This window comes from Sceloporus occidentalis, unplaced genomic scaffold, assembly GCF_023333645.1.
Source record: "Sceloporus occidentalis isolate IW3139 unplaced genomic scaffold, rSceOcc1.0.p SCAF_5, whole genome shotgun sequence".
Lineage (NCBI taxonomy): Eukaryota > Metazoa > Chordata > Lepidosauria > Squamata > Phrynosomatidae > Sceloporus > Sceloporus occidentalis.
This window is the reverse complement of record NW_028316985.1, coordinates 37,116,111-37,139,297: the sequence shown is the minus strand read 5'-3', so window position 1 is coordinate 37,139,297 and position 23,187 is coordinate 37,116,111. Positions and strand designations below refer to the sequence as shown.

Sequence of the window (23,187 nt, the reverse complement as noted above, 5' to 3'; positions counted from 1 at the left end):
ATACCACCTCCATTGTGAGGTGAAGTCCCAACCTGGCCGAAGGCTAAATGTCTCAGACAAATGTCTCTACAGTTCCCAGAATTCCCTAGCTAGGGCAGTTAAAGTGGTCTCAAACTGGATTATTTCTGCAGTGTGTTTTGGACTCTTGTGTCACAGGCATGGATTTTAAAAACATGTTTATTTTTATAAGAGTTTACAATATATAAAATGTATACAGATCATAATATCAGTGATAAAAACAAAATTTATACATACAAACATAAATAGACTTCCCAAGTGCTATGTTAGCTTAATATTTATTCACCATGATCAATTTCTTCTTTTAATAACTAATCCTTTATTTATCACAACCCTCTCCCAATTTCCTTAATGGGAGTGAAATTATATATTCTTATTTTACACCTATATATCATATTCTTGCTTTCACCACAGATCTACTTTCATATTCTCTCCCCACTCTTTCACCAGAAATGTTATAACGAGTTTCCAATCATTTTCCTCCAATTCTTTCCTCTTAATATACATGTGAGTTTATCTATAGCCATATAGTCCAATAGTTTATACAGCCATTCTTCAATGTGGACATTTTAACCTTTCAGATGCTTTTGACTTCAACTCAGAGAAGTCCTAGCAAGAATCACAGAGCTGGAAGAAACAACAAGGACCGTCTATTCCAGCCCCCTGCTGTGCAGGAAGACACAATCAAAGCACTCCTGACAGATGGCCATTCAGCCTCTCTTTAAAAAACCTCTAAAGAAGGAGACTCCATCACAGTCCAAGGGAGTGTGTTCCACTGTCTAACAACTCTTATCATCAGGAATTTCTTCCTAATGTTTAGATATAACCTCTTTTGCTGTAGTTTGCATCCATTGCCCTGTATCTTAGTGTTTGGATCAGGAGAAATAAGCTTACTCCAAACTCAATATGACCTCAATATGACATCTCTTCAATTATTTAAACATGGATATCATGTCACCTTTAAACTTTCTCTTTCCCAGGCTAAACATATCCAGCTAGTCCTCATAGGACATGTTTTCCAGACCTTCCACCATTTTGGTTGACCTTCTCTAAACATGTTCCAGCTTGTCAATATGCCTCTTGAATTGTGATGTCCAGAACTGGACACTGAATTTCAGGTAAGGTCTGAAGACAAATGTACGAATTATGGTAGCTGTGGTACAAAACTACTGATGTTAAAAGTTTCCCTGCCCTGTGCTATGTGGTATCACTCTTCCGTGGTTCTATTCTTATCTAGAAGTTGAATCTCACAAGCTGGTTTCTGAGACAGCTGTTCTGCCCATCTGTGCTGGTTTGTGAAGTACTTTGAGTCTCCATTTCATCTCCCTTTCACTTTTTCTCCCCAACTAGATTAAACTGCTAGGTAAAGACATTAAATTATTTGTGCTGAAGCTATTCATACTCAAATTATCCAATACTAGGAAAAGAGTGGAAGTTATAACACTATGTCCAAAGTCAGTACAAGAGAATGGGGGCTAACAGGGTTAAACTCTGTCTAGACAAGACAGAGATGTTACTGGTCAAAATAAGAGATAGTTAAATTTTGATATAGAGGAGATGGTTCAAACTATTCCAGATATGGTTGCAGTTCCCTTGAAAAAAATAGATTTGTAGCTTGGGTGTGTTCCTGGATCTATTGTTTCTCCAGAATGTAGTGGTGGTTGTTAACTGCTGTCAAGTTGACTTTGACTTATTCGACTCTCTATGAATGAGAGACCTCTCAGTCTCCCTGTCATCAACAGCCCTGATCAGGTCTTGCATGGCAGCAAACAGATTTTAAGTACTCACTTTTTGCTCTAGATCAGTGATTCCCAAACTCTGATCCTTCAGCTACCAGAAACCTCAGCCATTTTGGCCAATGGTCTGGAATTCTGGGAGCTGAAGTCCAAAACACTTGGATCTTCCCAGAAAATCTGGAACCCTCTGAAATGATGCTGGGCAGCTGTTCACATGCACATCCTGCTGTGCCACCCACTGCCACCACTGGCATAAGTCGCTCCTTCTGAGGTCAGAACAAGACACCCAGCCATATGACTGACACTGGCTCCTTCATTTTCAGGCACAGAGGAAATTATTCACACCATCAGGCAGCATAGTGGGATGCACATGTAAACTGCTTGGCATCAGTGACCAGGTAATAGGGGGAATTCAGGACAGCTTTGAGACAGGACTACTCCAGACTGCACCCAGAGTATTCAGGCCTATTTAGACACAGCCTTTGTTTGATTTTGCTTTAGTAAAGACTAACTACAGTTTGATTAGACATGGATACAATGGTAAAATGTGGTTTGTCAAAAATTGAAATTAAAACTGGTGAACTCTTCCTTGTGGCTATATTAAATGGATGGGATACAAGCTCACAAAAGGAACGTTAAACTATGGTTCAATAAACATTTACATAGTTATTACCTCAAGTGGAGTACTTAGCCAAGGATGTCCAGAGTGGTATTCCAAAAACAAGAAGCAGTGCACATCAAATACAAGCTTAATCTAGTCAGATTTGAAGCACAGTGTGGATATTTGCTGTGTGGATCATTAATCTTGTTAGCAACCCTGATCATAGGAAAAGAAGAGTAATTTGGTAAGAAGAGTTAACTGGAGCTGAAAAACAATATATAGTCAGCCCTCCGTTTTCTGTTCCAGACCCGCCCCCGCCCCATGAAAATGGAAACTCACAGATATTCAAACCCCATAGGCTTGAATGGGGGGGGGGGATGCTTGCTAGCGGCCATGGGCACGTGGGTTGGATGCGCGCCCCATTTTAACCCCTTCCATTTGCTCCTCATGAGAAAGCGAGGGTTGTGGATCTGAAGTCTGTGAAAACGGAGGGGCAACTGTCCCATTAAGACAGAAACATGGCTTTTAAGGTATAATGTACTCCACATTTAAGGAAATAATACCCTTTATTGGAAATATTTCCACTGAATGTTCAGATATTATTTATTGCAAATATAATAAAATATACACTTTATTCATATAGCAGAAACTGTAACAGACAGTATAATTACCCTTCTATTTCTAATTTTTCTTGTGTGTATAATGTGAATAATAATGCATAGTAACACATGAGCTTGCTGTTACTATATATTTATAAATTCAAACATTTATATCCCATGTTTTTAATGTTTACACACTACACAAGACAACTGATAAGGATAATAATAAAACCGATAATACAATAAAATTACAAACATAATTATAATAAGGGCAAGTGGTTGCAGTAGACAGAAGTGAATAAAATTAATAAAATAGAAAAGTCTTAATCAACCAACAAAATACCATCACACAGGGTGTCAGCCCAGCTCCCAGGGCAAAGTATTTAATTGTTTAGGCACAGTTGCTAAGCAGATCTTTTCCCTTGACCCCACCAGTCATGCTTCCATAGTTCCTCGAATCTTGGAGTTCAGGCAGCTTGGTAAAGGAAGGGATAATTCCTAAAGTATGTTGCATTTAAATAATTTAGGGCTTCAAAGCTAATCACTAACATTTTGAATTGTGCCCAGAAACAAATGAGTAACAGTGGTCTACTGTCCCAGCCCAGGATTTCCTCTGCCCCATCTCGGATTCTCCCCTTTTCACTTGCTGCCCCTCACTCCTAGAACCTTCTTCCCCCACAAGCAAGAGCCATCACTTCTTTAACCAGCTTCAAAACGGAGTTGAAGACCATCCTGTTCAGAGAAACTTTCCCAGGCATTGCATAATTGTCGCTTACTATTTGATGTTCTTTTGGTGCCTGTTTTATTGAATCATTTCCTATATTGCTATGTATTTTATATGTATTATCCTGCTAGAAAGGCCCCTTCCCCAACACCACTCCCTTTGTGTCGTGTCTTTTTAGATTGTAAGCCTGAGGGCAGGGAACTGTCCAATTAAAAAGATTGTATGTACAGCGCTGTGTAAATTTACAGTGCTTTATAAATAAAGGTTAATAATAATAATAATAATAATAATAATAATGGAGCCTTTACAGAAGAAACATGGTTTACTGTATATACTGGACTATAAATTGACCTCTTGTATAAGTCAAGGGCAGGTTTTGGGACCAAAATTATGGATTTTGACATGATCCATGAATATGCTGATGGTAAAGAGGCATGAACAAAAGAGCTAAAGGATGAAGCAATGGAAAACAATGCCAAAAAACTTACAAAATTCCAGAGGCATGTTTGTGCTTATACTAAAAGCTGGATGGATGAGAGAAGAGAATGGGGTCAGTGATTCCAGGAGACATTATGCTTTTGCCTTTTGCCAGGTGATGATTCCTTTTTAAAATTAAAGTACAATACTTACACTGACCCATTGATAAGTCAACTTAGTTTTTTGGAGTCAAATCTTTGACTAAAATTTCTAGACTTATACATGAGTATACACAGTAATGTTTCAGGCAGCCACCAGCAATCTCACAGTTCCATTCTGGACCATTGTAATTTCTGAAGACTCTTTAAAAATACACTAAAGTATACACTTGGCCCTTGATATCTGCTGGGGTTTGGTTCCAGTACCCACGTGGATACCAAAACTGGTGGTTTCTCAAGTCCCATTATATACAGTAACATAGTAAAATTGTATCCTTTATATGAAATGGCAAACTCAAGATTTGCTTTTTGAATTTTATATATTTCTGGAATATTTTCAAGCCATGTTAGTTGAATCGATGCTAAAAAAAAATCCATGGATATGGAGGGCTGACTGTAGACTATATTGTAATAATACAGTGTAGATGTGGTAGTTTTTAATCATGTATTCAAAAGGAATAGAATACATAGACAGAGAGTTAGATATATTGTGCTCTGACTGGACCAATTTGCAATGTTATAATAATGCTTTCTGCTTTAGTAGAAAGTAACTAAATGGAATACACAGTCCCTTTTTCTCTTTTGTGTCATGTCTTTCAGACTGTAAGCCTATAAACTAAGCCTGTTTTTGTTTAATCTGTCTATAGAACTGATAAGTTTTATACATCACCACTGTCATCAAACTATTGTCAGTCCAACCACTTTAAATATCTGTATTTTAAAAATAATAAAATAGAGAGAGAAAGAAGAAAATAAAATAAAAGCCTTCAGTCTCTCTTAACAGACATACCTGGTACCATAAACCAACATGTCAAACTAGTTGAGCAGCTCTGTGGTGGTTTTACTTACATGCATCATCTTTTAAAGGAAAATCATTCACCACCTGATAAACTGCACAGGGCAGAAAGTGTAGAGGAACCTCACCACCATGATTCAGATTTGCATATATGATTCCCAGTACTAAGGACTGCTATGGATTTCTTGGCAGGCAATAGAAAATACTTCTCAAAACCTAGAAATAGTGTGAAACAATATGGGACAAAATTGAAAGTTGATCTTGGAAAGTTACAGTTTTAAAAGTAAATACTTTCAGTTATATCTTTGTCCACAGTTGTTTGTCATTTGCTATTAAATCAACTTCATGGCAACCCTAGGAATTAAAGATTTCTAAGTGTTCTACTCAGGGCCTACAGATTTAGAGCTGTGACTAATAGGAATCCTTGGTGAATTCAGTGTTAGTATTTTATTGTTGTATTGATTGTAAATTGTACTAAGTGTCTTTTAAGGTTGTAATCCCGGCTCGATCCATGGGAGAGGCGGGAGGTACAAATAAACTATATTATTATTATTATTTATTGATATATGACATGGTATTTATCTTTTGCTACTGTACAGTTGGCCCTCCTTATTCACAGATTTTTTTAATACACGGATTCAAGCATCCACGGCTTGAATATATTCAAAAAAAGTATAATTTTCAAGTATCAAACCTTGATTTTCCCATTTTATATAAGGGACCCCATTTTGGTATGCCATAGTATTTAATGGGACTTGAACATATACAGATTTTGTTATCCACAGGGGTTCCTGGAACGAAACTCCAGCGGATAACAAGGGTCCACTGTATTCCATTTTACCAGGTATTATCCTCTTTTTCCAATTAATCATGTCACCTCATTAAGTCCAAAGTACAACAACCTCAGATTAGTAATTTTGACTTCCAGTGGGAGTTCAAGTTTGGTTTGTTTTCAGAACCATTTATTTGTCTTTTTGCTGATCCTGGCTATTCATAGACCTCTTCCCTAGCACTACTCCCAACAGTTGCTGACAAATTTGCACCTTAAAAAAAATCTGACTTTAACAAAAGTAATTACATAGTTTCCTGCTCAGTTACTTTTAACATTAATAAATATATGAATGTTACAACCTACTAGCTTTTGCAAAACACATGCATTCCTCCTGTCTGCCTTGTCGTTGCCTCAAGATCCATAACAAACTATTATATGATATTAATGTGATGGTCTTCCTCTGCCATTTGGTTGAGTCACACTCCAGTAACTACTGAAGTAAGTAAATGTTACAGTCATGTGACAAAAAAAAGAGTTATGTTATCCCTTCTTCATATACTTTTGTATTTGTTGCTGTTAAGTGCTGTCAAGTCAACCTCAATTTATGGCAATCCTATGAATGAGAGACCTTGAAGTTGCCCTATCATCAACAGCACTGTTCAGGTCTTGCAGAATCAGAGTTTCTTTGATTGAGTCTATCCATTTGTAATGTGCCCTTCCTCTTTTCTTACTGCCTTCTACCTTGTCAAGCATTAATATCTTTTCCAATGAGTCATGTCTTCTCTCATGGTATGACCAAAGTACAACAGTCTCAGTTTAATAATCTTCTAGGGAGAGGTCTGGCTTGATTTGCTCAAGTTCCCCTTTATTTGCCTTTTTAGCGGTCTACAGTATGCATAGAACTCTTCTATGTATCACATTTTAAATGAGATTATTTTCTTTCTATCAGCTTTCTTCACTGCCCTTTCACAATGATACATAAAAATGGGAAATACAATGACATGAGCAATCCTAACTTTAGAATTGAATTGTATTTCTCTATTTCCTTCATAGCTGCCCTTCCAGGTCTTAGCCTTCTCATGATTTCTTGACTACAGTCTCCATTCTGATTAATGATTGGCCCAAGATATGGAAAATCTTGAACTGTTTCAATGTCTTAATTGTCTGTTCTAATGTTATGTAAATAATCTGTGGTCATCCATTGTATTTTCTTAATGTTCATCAGTAAATGTGTCTTTGCACTTGCTGCCTTGATTTTACTCAATAATAATTCAACGTCTTTGCTATTTTCTGCTAGCAGTACGGTGTCATCTGCATATCTTAAATTGTTCATGTTTCTTCCTCCGATTTTCAAACTTCTTTCCTCAAAATCTAATCCTGCATTAGGCATTATATGTTCAGTACAAAAGTTAAACAGCTAGAGTGATAAAATACACCCTTGCCTGACCCGCTTACCAATTGGAAACCATTCTGTTTCTTCATATTCTTTCCTGATAGTAGCCTTTTGTCCTGAGTACAAGTTATGTATCAGGTTGATCAGATGTTGTGGCACGCCAGTTTCTTTAAGAGTGACCAAAAGTTTTTATGATCTACACAATCAAAGGATTTGCTATAATCTATAAAGCACAGAAAGACGTAATCCCCATATAGGATGGTGGCCACTATTGGACAGCAAGTCACAGCAAGACTAGTCAGCACAGAAAGTGGTAAGGAATTCTGGGAATTGCAGTCCGCCAACATTTGGATGGCTGCAGGCTTCCCACATCTGGTTTAAAATACCAGTGCAAAATATACTAAGACAAAATATTTGTTCTACTCCACCTATGCATACAAACTTGAAATGTTTTAAAAGAACAGATTCACCTACCTTTACAGAAGTGTCTTAGTCTAGTCTACTGGAAACCATCAGACCTTGCCACAGCCAGACAACCAGATTGCTGGCTGTTTACCAGCCTTATATAGATTGCACTTTCTTGTTGATGGTAGCCAACCAGCACAAAAGTACCCATGTGGGTAGAAAGTGCTTCCAAATCAATGGCTTCTAGTGTTAGTAGTCAAAAGCTATAATATAGCTATTCCCTCATTTTTGTCTACATTTCTTTTCTTGATTAGAAAAAAAAATTGACAACCAAAAGGAGGACTGGAAAAAATGTGTTAATAAGTGTGTGTGTGTGTGTGTGCACTTGAGAAAGAAAGAAAGAAAGAAAGAAAGAAAGAAAGAATACGTATAACTAATCCAAGAGTGTAACAAATGGAAGGCATCAGCTACATCCCTATATAAATATGTGTGAAGCAGGCAGGGTAATATTTTATAGAAAAGTCTAAACCTGGGGACAGTTTATAAAGGTCCAGTTTATAAAAATTCTACCATCACTTTGGCTTCCAGCAGGTCCTTAGTCTCTGGAACCTGTTCCCCTCCCTATTCTACCAGTAGCTATAGTCTGCATTCAAGCAGTCCTTTGGCAAGTGACTGCTAAGGATTTTTTTACTGGGGCTTATTACTTTTTGGATATTGTATCTTCTCAATTATTTTTAAATTGATTTTTTTGCTTGTTATGAATTGGACATATGATTTAATTCAATTTTAATAGCTGATATTGTTTAATGTGTTAATTGTATTTTGATTCTAAATTACTCTGAGACACTTTGAGTCCCATTTGGTGAGAAAGGTGGAATGCAATTATAATTTAGGTAACTAAGGTCCAACGCACACTGCAGAAATAATCCAGTTTGAGACCGCTTTAATTGCACTGGCTTAATGCTAGGAATTCTGGGAATTGTAGTTTTGCAGGACATTTAGCCATCTCTGTCAGAGAGCTCTGGTGCCACAATAAACTACAATTCCCAGGATTCCCCAGCAGTGAGCCATGGTAGTTAAAGTGATCTAAACTGGGTTATTTCTACAGTGTGTGTTGGACCTAAGTTAATGTCTTAACCCATATCCCCATGCATTTTTATAACTACTCCAGATTCATTATTATTATTTTGCTTGTGTATTGCTGGAAAGGAATATTAACAAGAAATAGCTTTTTTCTACTATTGTTTGTGAAAGAATATACCCTCTTTACATTGTTCTATTGCCTTCAAGTTGACTTCAACATATGGCACCCCCACTGCAGGACTTCCTTGGCAAGATTTATTGAGAGGATTGCCATTGTCTTCCTCTTACACTGGGAAAATTGTGAGTTGCCCAATGTTAGCCACTGGGTCTCCATAGATGAGCAAGGACTGCAATGCAGGTCTCTCAGAGTCCTAGTCCAATTTGAGCCAATTTGACTGGGGTGAGGTACCACTGATAGACCAACTTGATAGTATTCTCTTTAATGGCAATGGAACTAGTTTTAAATGGTAAATGAGTCCATATATTTTCCCAGGTCTTACTATCAATTGAAAGGGAAAGTTCTGCTTCCCATCCTGCCTTATGAAGTATTGAGTTCCGAAATGTTTCTTCTAGCAGACAATTATATATGCATGCTATTTGGCCTTTAGAATATATAGCCAGAGAGATGCACATGTTTTCAAAAAAAGCAAGTGGATGAGGATATTCCTGTATCTGAAGCAGTTTCTTTAAGAATAAATGTATCTGTATTATTTGATACCAGTTCTGATGACCAGAGCACAGATTAGTTGCTCGATTGTGATAGTTGTCCCATTGTGGAATAGGTCCCTAACTGTACACAGGTCAAAAACCTCCCAACCTCAAACTTGTGCCTATTTTTCTGGGCTCTGGAAAAGAGGGTGAATAAGAAAAGGCCGTAAAGGGGAAGGGTACGGAGCCAAGAGATGCCTCCATTTCTTCCACAAAACCAAGGCAGTGAGCAAACAAGGGTTATTACAAATTTTAGTGAATTTATATATGGATTCAGAAAAAACTGACACATGTTCTAAAGTGTATTGTTGGCATGGTTAATCTGATCTAAACACTGGAGTGGTCTTACATTGTCTAGTCAATGTTCAGGGAATGCCTCTTGGATCATGTTTCTCATTACCAGATATGATAGGGTATTCTTCAAGCTGCCCAATATTGTCTGCATTTAGTATTCCTATGGGAAAAGTGAAATGCACAGGGGAGAACCATAGCAGTACCACAATTCACATGACATAGAAGGTGCAGCACTGGCATAGATATATCCCACACTAGTGGAGGCTGAGGGATTGGATGTCACTGGAATGGTGAATCTGTTCTGGATCTTTGTCCAGACTTAAACAGTTCTTTCCAATGTGCCACACCATATCCTAAAAATAAGTTCAGCAAGCTGGATGGTCCCTTTTTAAAGTTCATACTAAAAGCTAGCAGAGAGTAATTGCCCTAATGAAAACTGAGGCACACAAACCAATTGCCTTTCATGAATTCACTGGGCTTTTCATATTGGTGAGCTGGCAATCTGTGGATTTAACCTCCCAGGGACTGCCACATCCCATATTATTAAATGGCAGTGCATGCATACTGACATTTCCATGAACATGTTGCCACCATTGAATAATATGGGATGCACCTGTCAGTGTTTTTTGCCATCCTGGGGATGGTGGTGGAAGAACCAAATCCCCACAGATGGGAAGGGTCCACTGTACTGGATATTCTCAGTCACATGAGAAATATAGAAAGAAGACAGAGATCAATAATCATTAAGTACTCTGGAAACATATACATCAGTTTCTGCCTTTATCTTGTGAAGAGATAAGACTGCATCCACATGCCATGCTGGACACATATAAACATTGAAAGTTTGTAATTGTAGTCATTGCCAACTATTTGTGCTTTTGTTGTTTATAATATATTTTGTCCTGCACATATGTCACTAATTGCACTGTATGCCTAGCATCTTGTTAGTGACATAAGCATGTGTAAGTCCATTTTATGGCTGCATATGCATTTTTGTAATCATTGCAGATGTTGCTAGTCTTTTCATCCCTACTCAGCATCCAATGCCCCCCCCCAGTTCACTATTGCACTGTAATAGCCCCCTCCCATGGCCATTATGTTGCTGGTGGAGAATGGAGGGGATTGGAGAAAATCTCATAGTCAGGTGCAGGCCAAAGATATAATCTGCTGAGATCTCCAAAGGACTTTAGCACATTTTGGCAGAAGATGTTCTCAGTCTACATCTGGCTATGATGAGTCCAAGGGTGAAGATGGGGGAGCTGCAGCTGAGTTCCACAGACACATCTTTTATGCTACACTTGACTATGTAGGGCCTTGGCCTTAAAGTGAAACATATGGTGATAATACAAATTGCTGGAGAGATTAAAACTTGTAACATATATGTAAGAATGCAGCTCTGTGCCTCAGAATGTTTAACTTCCTCTCTGAATTTTATATATGAATACAGTGATGATGTTAAGTAATTTTAGACCGAGAATTTAATGATTTTACAAGAAGAAGGAGGAGGAGGTTACTTCAGATATGAACCATACAAACAATATTTCTATCATCTCCCCCCCTTGCTGAGAGAGTGTGACTTATTTCCATGGCTCATCAGAGATTTGAACCCTGGCCCCCAGAGTTGTAGTCCAGCACTCAAATCACTACACCATGCTGGCTCTTCTTTGTGATTTATTACAGCAGGTAACATAATCCTTAATTTTATATATGAGTCATGTGGACAGGCAGCCTGAAAGCATGCATATGCCCACACATACACCAACCATTGAACTCAATGAGATTGATGCCTGAGAATGTAGAATTGCTCTTTTAGTTAAGCAAATTATAAACAAATGGTGGAATCTTTTCACACAGACAATTTTTCTCTTGTTGCATCAGTCAATTTTCCATGGTGTGTACAGCAGCCCCAAGTGTATTGGAGCCATGTCCTGAAAATACATATCGATCTGTCTGGTGGATTGTTTAATTTCACATTACACAAAAACTATTTTTTCCTCTCTTATATAACCAATCCAAATGCCGGGCAAATATTTCCCTATGAGATTTATTCCAAATATGAGGGGCCTGTAAGAACTATCCATTAGATTTCACATATATTCTCCCACACAAAGGAGAAAAAAATATTTTGTTATGAATTAATATGGGCAATGACCTTTCCTATTAATACAAATGCCATTTTATGCATGCATAAAATGAATACCAAAAAAATGCATACAGAAAATGGGTTACTCTTTCCAAGTATACAGCTTACTGCTCTCCTGCTAACATGCTAGAGATTAAATATATGGTTAATGTGCATGTGCTTTTCCTATGTTTGTTTCCTTCAGGCAAGATTGTGAAAAGGATTTTGTCCATAGTGGGGGGTGGGGGGGAAGTTGCTTTATTTTTATGATGCTTTCATTTTCTAACACAATCCTCCCTTGTTTTTCCACTGCTGCTTCTGTCTTTTTCTTTATCACAACAAAATCTGCTAAGGAGAAAAAGATGTAACAGCATCACAGTATGACAACCCCTCCATCTGGAAATGCCCTACAGCTATGTACAAGACTACAGTGTGGTGGCTGTTAAGGTAGATGGACTTTATAACAAATATATACATATCCTGATTTGTCAACCTGGGATCTCTGCTCTGTTCCCCAGCATAAATTAGCACTTTATAACTGTCACTATGAATTTTAAATACCTGAAGGCACTAGATCCCATCTTGAGAGCTAAGCAGGGTAAGGGCTGGTTAGTACTTGTATGAGGAGCAACAAGGAATACCAAGTGCTGTAGTCTATATCTCAGAAGAAGACAATGGCAAACCACTTCTGAGTACTCCCTGACTAAGAAAATCCTATGAATTTAATGGGGTCACCATCAGTTGACTGGTAAATTGAAGCCCCCCCCCCTTCTCTCTCTCTCTCTCACACACACCTACTTCTGAATATAATACAATATATAAGCAAATGCCAAAAAAATGCCAATGCATCACTCAGAACAGAATTCCAAGATGCTTCATTCATGTTGAACGCTTATCTATTTTTCCCCAAGCCTTCCCTGTGTAGTTCAATTTATTATCAGTTTAAAGGACACCATAATTAGTATGTTTACATTTAATCTGCTAATAAACTTTTTTTTCTTATTTCTTGAGCAGCTCCTCACCACTCCAGTATTGATGATAACAAATTAAGCACATAATAGTTTAAGGAGCGAAACCACACAGGTATGCCTATTGAGCATTAAGTGCTCCATTCATATAATCTGTTTTATTCAAATAAGTTATATAATGATCAATTTAGGTTACAAAAGTATTTTCTACAGATACGACTGTCATATTGTTTTACCAACTGTTTGCAATTGGTATTGCTCTTCTCACTTTTCCGTTCAGAGGAGAAGCAGATGCTTTCATGACTTACTCAGAATCTGTGCAGATAGATGTCAATAATTAACCTGCTTCCAAAGCCCAATTATTTTTGAACAGACAATGTCAAATTATAGGATTTATCATCAGTTTCCTGCAGTACTTCTTTAGTCTTATTAGCTGGTCCTTATTCCCCTTCTCATGCAGACTTTTATTGCTCAACCACTATTATAACTGTTCCCCCTCCCATTAATTTTCTCCCCTGTGCCTGTGTTCAAGCATTTTTGGGGTAGGTAAACAAATGTGATAACTTCTCACTGATAAACAAACATTGCATCATAGACCAGAAGTTCTGTAGCAAGGGAAAATGTGGACAAAAAGTTTCCTTTCCAACAATAAAGGGCATAGAACCATCTGCCTTCTTGAAGCACATTTCCCCTACATCTCTTTTTTATTGTTTAATAGGCAAGAGCCTGTCAAAGCAGAGGACATCTAGCCAAATTCAGGCAAAACTGAGATGTCTCTGGAACAGCATTATCTTGAAAATAGCCCATGTAGGGCTTCTCATGTGCTGCATATTAGTGCACAAATTAGCTATTTAGATTACAGTTTCGGGAAGTGAGTCATATCATACCACTCTGAGTGGCAGGAGCTCTCTATAGTCACCTTTTTCCTAACCTTTATGAACTCCTTTAAAATGGAGGTGCTGGTTTAGGAACCTCCTAGGCTCAGTGCTTAATGTGAACCAAAGCTCATCAGAAGAAGAGGACTGTCAGGATTCAAAACCTGCTTTTAAAACCAGTTCATCTTGGTCCATGGGAATTCTTCATCAGTGAAACCTGCCCATATATGTCAGACTGAAAGAGAGAGAAAATTATGAAGTGAAAATTCATGGCATAACTGTCAAGCTGGCTTGAAATTTGTAATTTCTTAGTTCTCCGTAATTTCCCTTGTGAGGTAGGTGAGGCTGAGACCATGACTTGAGTCTTGTAAGGTAGGAGATACTTCAAGTGATTTCTCCAAGAACACCAATTAATTTCATTCATATTTGTTCTTGTGATACAAAATCACCAGCCTCCACTTTTCTTATTATTTCCATTTTAGTGACCAAATCTATAGATCTGAATCCTTTTTTTTTCCTTAACATGCTAGGACTAAATAGAGAAGTAGGCTTATGTGCTATTCTGATTTCTCTATCTTTTGCTGTTTATGCATGCTCAGTAAAGTATTTTGGAAACAACTTTTGTTTTTCTGCTTGTTGAAGGCAGGAACACACAGTTACAGTAGGATCAGCTACAGCAGAAACCCATTATTTCCCAGTGCAAGCTGTTACTGCAGATATGCTACTGCAAATTGGCATATAAAAACTGTTTCTCCAGCTGTCCTTCATCCTCCTCCCAATGTTGATGCTGCTAAAAATCTTCCAGTTAGATAGAGGATGAGGAAGAAAAGGGAGGCCTGGGCAGGCATTAAAAAACCTTCTAAAAAGAATTTATTTGTCAGAGGCATTGTTCACTGAAGTGTGCTTGCACCTTTCTCTGACCAGAATAACTAAATAGTATGTACCTGCCCACTGCTGAACATAAAACTGATCTTCTAGCATAGAATTCTTTTAAAATTTTTGTATTGGGTTTCAACATTAGTATGTTGAATTTCATTAGGTTACCCATCAAAGAACTATAATGGGATTTCCTAAATTTGCTGGACTGGGACTCATGCCTTTAATACGAAATACTAATATTTTGTCATTGTAAATTGATATGCCCATTCATATGGAGGCTAAGGCCGAGATCCATCATACCATAAATAGACACCCACTGAGTTATATTATGTTGTCATTGTACAACCTCCATACTGAGTAACCTCATAGTACAATGTATGTGGTCAATGCACATGGTTGTCTTCACAATGAGCAATGTCAATGTAATATTCAATTCACTATGACAATGCAAATTAAAGAGTTAGTCTTTGTACTTTGTTGTTCGTACACATGGTCAGTGCCCATTTGTGAGCTACTTTTCCTACTTCAACACACTTCGGCAGTGCATCCACATGTGCGCTGGTTCTGCATGTGAAAATCCATTTATGCCACCACCAGCTCTCTGACAGAAAAGGCTAAATCTCTCACAAAACTATAATTCCCAGTATTCCCAAGCATTCAGCCAGGGCAGTTAAAGTGGTGTCAAATTTAATTAGTTCTGCAGTGCGGATGCAGCCAGAGAGAGCAGAGGAAACTGGCGTGCAGAAACTACAAATTGTGATAATTACCTTATTAAAAGTGCACCTCCACATCTCATCTGTTAGATGAGAACAGACACATCCATGTAGCAGATACATCTATGTAGTGGTAAGCCCATGTGGTGTGTGACTGCCCCCCTGGCTCTGAAAAAGTCACTGGAGATAGAACTGAATCTCTTTATCTCCTGTGCTGCATGCCTAACTAAATAGCAGGCACTGAAATATGAAGAAATCCAGAATAATGTCTACTTGAAATAGGTGGACCACAAACAGATTGTTAAAGCTGTGCTCAGTTGCTATAGCAACCAGACTTCCAAAGTGATGCAATGAAGAAATAGCATCAAAGAGTATAGCTAAGTGTACATGACAGAGTCAGAGGCAAAGCCGACTGACATAGTGGGGGAGCTCACTTGGCTGAAAAGAACAAAACTGCTTTGCCTGGTTTAGCAATCTGCAAGGCCTTGAAGGGCTGGCTGGTAGGAAAGCAAACAGCTCTATCCAGTTTCCTAGGCTGCATCTGCATTTTAGGAACAATCCGGTTTGGCCCCACTTTAACTGCCATGGCTCCATGCTGTGGAATTCTGGGAATGGTAGTTTGTTGTGGCTTTGCTTCAATCTGGTGCCACAACAAGCTACCATTCCCGGAATTCCATAGCATAAATCCATGACAGTTAAAGTGGGAACAAATTGGATTATTCCTACAGTGCGGATGAAGCTCCTGTATGCAGGATCACCAAATTTAGTTGTTAATCTGTCAGGAGCAGTCAGTTACAAGTGAACAAAGTGTAATTTATACATTATAGGGTTTTAAAATGTGATTTGCCTACTGAGATGTCCATATTGTTTATCTGACAGAAGAGAGGGAAATGGCCATTTGACATTGTCACCAAGGGGCTTGTATTTTGCGAACAAGGAAAAAAAGAATAAAACCAAACTAATATGATTGCAACATGTCCATTAAGAAATAAATCATATTGAGTTCAATGAAATTGTAAGCCTGAGGGCAGGGAACTAAGATGGCTTTCCCCTGCTTTTATTTGTAATGTGCCATATGTAGTGATAGGCTTTTAAAATAAATTATAACAACAATAATAATGAGATTAACACACACACACACACACACACACACACACACGATTCTGCCAAAGTCAATTCCTTGGGAATTGAGGGCTTGGGGCATATCTGCACTTCAAAAGTACTAGGGTCTGAAATTTAAAAAAAAGAACATGATTGTTTCTCTCTATATTGGAGAATTATCATCATGAATGACTGAAAATTATTGTTAGAAATTTTGACCACTATCTAGACACACAATTTCCATGGCATTCCTTGAGCAAGATGGACAGTGTAAAGGCTCTGAAACTGTTGTACATTACTAGTGCAGACATGGCCATAGTTACAAGCAATAGAAAGCGACAGAATTAAATAGCCAGTAGTGTGATGAAAGAACCTGGTGGGAGAGCCCAAAGGAAGGACATGTCCAATTAGAAGAATGATGCATTGATTTCCAACACAGGCCCATCATCTACACTGCCCTAAAGATAAGATGTACTTCTAACCTGGCCTAGTTTAATGCATGCATACAATTCATACCAGCATAGGGGAACTATTGACCTTAGACTTAGTCATTGGTTTCTTTGCCTTTATTATTTATGCAATTAACTCAAATGATTATCTTTCTTCACAAAGCTCAGTGATGACCAGGTGCTCCCAGCAATCTACCATTCAGGCACTGAACTGCTACTGAACTGTGCACTACCAGACCATGGTAAGTTTCCTCATTCTCAGTATATCTTTGTTTGGTGTTACTCTACTTGGCTCATACATTTTGAATTCCTTATTTCTATAATCTCTTTGTCTCATTACTTTTGTGATCTCGTCCAAATAACTGCCTCCAACTTACCCCACTTCAGCCAGTGCAGTGTAGTAAATTGTGTATCTGATGAGAGAATGCATTTTCCAGGAAGCCTTCAGTAGTTTCTAGAAGGTTCAGAGTGATTTTCTTTACATATGCAAGGCTTATCTGACTTGGATGTTTCATTTCACACATGCATGATGCTTTGGATAAAAGGTTTGCTAAGACATGTTGAATTACTCCTTTTTTTGTGGTGTATGAATCTATGCCTATTCTTTTAATGTTATTTCCACCTATGATACCAGATTTTCTGTTAAAGTTGTCCAGGAACTCATCCACTTTGTTAACTGAGGTATACCTGTCTAGTAAATACTGATATTCAAATCCCCCAAACCCTGATATTATTTTGTAACTCAAAACTGCCTTTTGCTGGTGCACAATATCTATTCCCTGAGGCAGGTGCCTAATATTTGCTGCTACAGATAGCCATTGACAAATATGCTTGGTGTGATGGGCTACTGTAGCTGCAGTCCTATACACGGTTGTTGTTGTGTGACTTCCAAATCATTTCCGACTTATGGCGACTCTAAGGCCCCATTCCCACTGGCATATAAAGCAGATCAAGACTTGGATTATGGGAACATTGTTCCATTTGAGCACTCATTTGATCCTCATTATGCCGATTTCGTTCCCATTGGAATTCGGATCTGATCCCCATGGAGAGCTTGGGAAGCAAAGGGACTTGGGGGAATAGAGGCTCCTTCTCCCATTTCCAGAGGGGCTCTGGGAAGACACAGGACAGCTTGGGAGGCAATGGGACTTTGAGGAATGGAGGCTCCTTCTCTCTTTTCCAGAGGGGAAAAGCGCCTAAGCGATTGATTGGCTGTGACGTCACACGCCTAGGTGCTTGATTGACAGCTGCTTTAAAAAAAAATAGGTTCCGGAAGGGCAATGGGAATGGGGAGAAAAAAAGTCCACTTCAAATTACAACTGAGAAAATTTCAGTGGGAACGAGAACATGGGTCAAAAAAACCACGAGTCTGTTTGCACCCTTTCATAATGGGAGTGAGGGACTAGATTTGAATACGACTCGGAAAAAAGATCCGAGTCAGAATCAAAGTGAAATACGTCGCTTTATATGCCCAGTGGGAATGGGGCTTAAGACAAACCTATCATGGGGTTTTCTTTGCAAGATTTGTTCAGAGGGGGTTTGTCATTGCTTTCTCCTGAGGTTGAGAGCATCTTATCCAAAGTTACCCACTGGGTTTCATGGCCAAGCTGGGAATCAAACCCTTGTCCCCAGAGTCATAGGAGTTTATCACACAAGGGAAATTGGATGTATAATCCAATGGCAATCCAAACGCAATCATGGGGTTTAATGTTATTGCATGATAGACTACCACATGCAATTTCAAGCAATGGGAAGTCAGTCCGAACACAATCATGGGGTTTCACGTTATTGCGTGATAGACTACCACACACAATTTCGGGCAATGGCAAGCTATTTTTGGGCAATGGGAAGTCAGTTTGAATGCAATTCGAATTCATGTATATTTGCTGTACTAGCGAATTCACGTGAATGTGTTCTGGCCCCACTTTTTTTCATTTGAAATTAAGAGAAATTCCTCCCGTGTGATAAACTCCATAGTCCAACACTCAAACCACTACTCCATGTTAGCTCTCATTTTACACATTGGGGCTTATGTAGTAAACCTATTGCAGGGGTTGTGTGTATGTTTATGTTGCAGGCAGCTAACTACTGATGGGTGGGTGGGGGATGCAAAGATTCAGGACTGACTCCTTTCCATTCTAACTTTTTAAGAGCCCCCTTCCATATCTGCCCAGTTAAGCCAAACTGGAATAAATTCAAAATGTGAGGAATCAGAGAAATACACAAAACAGAAATGTAGATAATATCTAAGCACACAGGTTGAGGACATTTTGCCCATTCTTAAGTAGCCCCCAGGTATTTCAAAGCCTTCTGTTGCCTTTATAATTCTTAACTCTTAAGCAAGATCAAAATTACATACATGCTTCATCCAGTTGGGATGAATAAATGATTAGTCACTCTATTTAATCTCTCCTTTAGTTTCATCTTTTAAACAACATACTCCGCAGAAATTACCATCTTAATAGGGTATTTTATGTTTGGGTTGTCTTCTGTATTGCCGTGTCCCCTTCAGTGGTTGTTTCTGACTCTATTTATTTTTATTTTTCTGTTTTCACTTGATTGGAATTCAAACTCAGGAGGCATTTTGTACAATCTTTGTGTAAACCTTGGATGTAATTGGAGAAACGTTTAAATAACAAATTTCCCAGGGACTATTACTTTAATTAGACCTTTATTATCTGGACTGAACTCTGTTTTGCTTTTACTCTTAGCTGCTTTCATCTTTTTTTCAGTTTTAAAGTTGCTGGGTGCATCTACTCTGTAGAAATAAAGCAGTTTGACACAATATAGCTCCATCCTATGGAATCTTAGGATTTGTAGTTTTACGAAGTCTTTACTCTTCCCTGCCAAAGAGTGCTGGTGTTTCACAAAACTACAAACCCCAGGATTCTGTAGGCCATTAAAGTGGTGTCAAACTGCATTGTTTTTATATTTGTTCTTGTCTTGTTGGAGTATGCAGCAGTTTTGTATAAATGTAAGAGAAGACTTTTTGAAAAACAACAAAATCCCTTAGAGATTGTCACCAAATTTGATTGTTAAAAACCTTTTAACTTTATCTGGGACCTTAGTTTCAGCTCCAAAAATTCTGATCAGTCAGACCACCAACTCTTCCCACACCTGTCCCAGTAAAGCATTCAAATAGTGTAGTTATCATGGTCATGGACCAAATGTTTACCATGCTACACAACATACTGAGATGAAACCACATATGACTTTTTCCCCCAGATTTCCCAGTTAGAGCCTCTTACCTGATGTGCTAATCTACAGATTGTTGACTTGGAAGTTGATGTTTTTTAACAGATTTTTTAAAATAAATTTCTACATGAATTGTTGACTTTGCATTCTGATTTTCAACTAGAAATTGAGAGAGCTTATTCAGTGGGCTCTCAATATCCATGGGATTGCCATCTGCAGATTTAAACATCTTCAGATGGCAAGCCCCGTTGCTTTCAATGGGTGTGTGTGCATGCAGCCACATTAGCATGTCACACCCACCATTAAGGACAACTAGACTCAAAAACCTGTGTTTTCCCTTATCCATGGGTGGTCCAGAATTTTTTGACATATCCACATTTGAACATACTAGAGACATTAACTGAGGCCCACTAAGTATCCAAACCAATAATTTATATATACAGTATCAATGTCTGCTATCTGTAAATAAATATGACATGTGAAGTTTACAGAAAAAATGAAACAGAGGGTTGGAATATCCAGTTCCAGCTAGTCCATGGACGCAGAGCAATGTATACAAACTACAAGAAAAGAGATTCCACTTAAACATTAGAAGGAACTCCCTATCAGTAAGAGCTGTCCAATAGTGGAACACCCTCTTTTGGAGAGTAGTGGAGTCTCCTTCTTTGGAGGTCTTTAATCAGAACTGGATCGCCATCTGTCGGGGGTACTTTAATTGAGATTTCCTGCATGGCAGGGGGTTGGACTGGATGGCCCTTGGGGTCTCTTCCAACTCTATGATTCTATGATTCTAATGGCCATTGGTTTTGACATCTATAACTAGTATGGTTACAGCTCTCCAACTATGTTTTGTACAGCAGAAATTGCTCTTTTGGGTATATTGATCATCACAATGTTTATTAAAGAAAGGGATTGTTAAATCAGCAGATTGTTGGAGATGTAGTACAATGGGCCTCTGCATCCACTGGGTTTGGTTCCAGGACCCTGTGTGGATAACAGAATCCATGGATGCTGAAGTCTCATTAAATACACTGGTGTAATAAAATGCTGTCCCTTACGTAAAAAGGCAAAATCAAAGTTTGCTTTCTGGAATTTAAAAGATTTTTTTTTTAAAAAATCAAGCGATGGATGTTTGAAGCCATGGATGTGAAGAACTGACTGTTTTACTAATGCATCTGTTTTGGAGTTGTCACATACTAGCTATATTTTGTGAGAAAATAATCACACAAGTAAATTTGGTTTTGGAAAGTGACTTGATATTCAGGGACATGCATATTCTTTTGAATTATTATCTGTTCCTTGGAAATTAACAAATGGTGAACGGAAGGAGATATTTTTGCACCCCTTTAATTGCTAAAAGATTTTTACTTTTGCTACTGGAAAGTCAGTTTTTCTCCACCTGTGATCCACACTCATTTTAGAGGCATTTAGAGATTTGATAGTACATTTTTTATGATAAATAATTTAGTAATTTACTAGTATATTTCAGATATTTTTTAGCATTTTTCAACACTGTAGTATATTAACATACCTTATATTTAAGTCAAGATAGGCTATCACATTGCCTATATTGACTATACTATTTATAGCCTGATATATGGCATCTATCAGGGTATCAGAGATTCAAGGTACTGTATTGAGAAAGTATCCAGATATCTGAGTGTTAGCAGTCTATTAGCACTGGGAAGCACCTGATATTTCTGGTATCAGCTCCCAAGCACTGAGCACTGACTATTCCTGCCTTTACAGCCCAGCCCTCAAAAGACATTGGTTTATTTTATGAACTGAAAATCCAGACTGCTTTTACTTGGGAGTCTGCTTTGAGACTCCCCCAGGATTGTTGTGTTTGGTCTACTGCCCAGAAGATGTTGTCCTCATATGCTAAACAAACCCATAACAACACCTGGTTAAACTGCTTTTCTCAAGGATTCAGGACCAACTCCTTCCCATTCTAACTTCTTAGGAGCCTCCTTTCCTATCTGCCCAGCTGGAATACTTGGCAGCTTCCTTAAGACATTCATTGTACAGCAAAATATTTATTTTCTGTACTATCTTTTTACACAAAGAATGCATTTCTCTCAGTCCTATTTAATCACCCTAGTGTGGGGACAAAATGCAACCAATATATTGTTGTTATTGGCAAATCACGATGGATATCTCAAGACACCTGGCCAAAACTCACCTGTGCCAAGACCTAAAGCCTGGCTGATTGCTCTATTTCAGCCATGTACCTTGCAAAGCAATAAGAGAGAGTGACTTTAGCAAATACGTTGTATACAAACCGAAGAACCAGAACCACTCCCCCAGTCCTCTGGGATTAGAGGGAAAAGCTTCCAGAGCAGAGGAGGTTAACTTCCAGAGAGGGCTGCCTGCGTTGTGCTTGCTTTTTTCCACGCAATCGTGGGTTTTATTCATCAAGGGTGAATCAGTTCTCTTTTTGTTTAGCCCATGGAATAGCACCAGGAACTGAATAGAAGGCGGTCTCTTTCGTTCAGCCTAATAGAAGAAGAAAAAAGAGAAAGAGCCTGACATTATCCATTTTGTATTTTCATTTTCGAAGCATTTTCACTTTCAGGTCTGTTGTTCTGTGTTTCTTGTTTCTTTTTCCCCCCTAGCACCATGCAAAGGAATGTGAAAGAAACCTTCCCTGAACAATGCAAAGCTTAGTGCAACGATTTGATTTCAAGCAGGAGAAAGTGGGGAGGGAAAGCCAGACAATAAATCTTAAAAGTACAATTAACATCCAAAATCCACCAAACAGTTGGGCCTTGATTGGCCAACCCAAATGCACAAAATACATGTTGCAAGATGGATTTTGTGCATTTAAAAAAGTATTTTGTACCTTTTGCTTGGCAACATGTGTATTTTGTGGATTAAAAAAAGTAATTTTGTACATTTTGGTGTAAAAAACATGTATTTTATGCATTTAACAAAAAAGTGTTTTGTGAATTTTAGTTTGCAACATGTATTTTGGTTGAAACATATATTTTGTGCCTTTAAAAACAACAACACCAGTATTTTGTGCATTTTGGTTGGCCAATCAAAGGCTCCCTGTCTGGTGGATTATGGATGCTACTGTACCTTAAGATTTAATGTGTGGCTTCTCCCCACTTTTTGTGGA

General features: G+C 38.2%; 1 long non-coding RNA gene across 2 annotated transcripts in view; it reads left to right on the top strand.

The window, feature by feature from the left end:
- Positions 1 to 538: 538 nt before the first annotated feature.
- The window catches only part of LOC149311969 (uncharacterized), a 32,561-nt gene continuing 9,912 nt past the window's right edge, over positions 539 to 23,187 (top strand). For both annotated transcript variants that reach the window (XR_016281393.1, XR_016281394.1), the window contains exons 1-4: positions 539 to 1,136; positions 12,240 to 12,333; positions 12,901 to 12,969; positions 17,035 to 17,113. This is a non-coding gene — a long non-coding RNA (uncharacterized LOC149311969). The remainder of the gene's footprint in view (positions 1,137 to 12,239; positions 12,334 to 12,900; positions 12,970 to 17,034; positions 17,114 to 23,187) is intronic.